This window comes from Meleagris gallopavo, unplaced genomic scaffold (genome assembly GCF_000146605.3).
Source record: "Meleagris gallopavo isolate NT-WF06-2002-E0010 breed Aviagen turkey brand Nicholas breeding stock unplaced genomic scaffold, Turkey_5.1 ChrUn_random_7180001955244, whole genome shotgun sequence".
NCBI lineage: Eukaryota > Metazoa > Chordata > Aves > Galliformes > Phasianidae > Meleagris > Meleagris gallopavo.
In genome coordinates this window covers 1-634 of record NW_011216074.1, presented here as the reverse complement: position 1 = coordinate 634, position 634 = coordinate 1, and the positions used below count along the sequence as shown (strand labels likewise).

At 61.8% G+C, this 634-nt stretch overlaps 1 long non-coding RNA gene across 1 annotated transcript; it reads right to left on the bottom strand.

The window, feature by feature from the left end:
* Positions 1-180: 180 nt before the first annotated feature.
* LOC109365108 lies at positions 181-573 on the bottom strand. Its single transcript, XR_002110773.1, has 3 exons — positions 486-573; positions 319-387; positions 181-220 (listed from the first exon to the last, which is right to left on the bottom strand). It is a non-coding gene; the product is annotated as an uncharacterized LOC109365108 (long non-coding RNA).
* Between the last annotated feature and the right edge of the window lie 61 nt (positions 574-634).

The window sequence follows — 634 nt, the reverse complement described above, 5'->3', positions numbered from 1 at the left end:
TCAGGGGATGCTGTGTGCTGCCCAGGTGAGTTGCTGAGGAGCCCAGGTTCAGCATCTGTCTCGTTGCTGAGCTCCCGGCTGGCCCGGGGGGAGTCAGGCAGCTCTGTGTTGGAAGAAGCGGTGTTGGGGCTGCTGGAGACATCTGGGCTCGGTGGCTCGGTGGCAGTGGTGCACTGCATCAGCTCTTCCCTTTTGCAGCTGTCCAGAGCACTCGCCGCTTCTGGAATAGCAGAGCATCCCCCAGAACGATGATGGCAGCCTTCCCACCCCCGCTCGGTGCGGACACCCACCCGTCCTGTGTGCAGACCACCAACTCACCATCAATGCAGGTGAGGAAATGGTCAATTTCCACATCGCTGGCAAGACTGCTGGTGCTGGGTCTCTCTTCTGGAAAACGGAAGCAATCCCCAGTGGGGCAACGCCAGCTTTCCCAGAGCCACTCGGCGCAGACAGCCCCCCGGCAGCTGTGCTGCTCCCAAACTCACTGCTGTTGATCCACACGAGCAGCTCATCCATGTCTGCAGTGTCGTCCAGGATGCCTGTGTTGGCCGTCACTTCTGGAAAAGGCAGAAAATCCCCAGAGGGGCCCTGCCAGCTTTCCCGCGCCCACTCGGTGCCCACCCCCCCCGCCAGC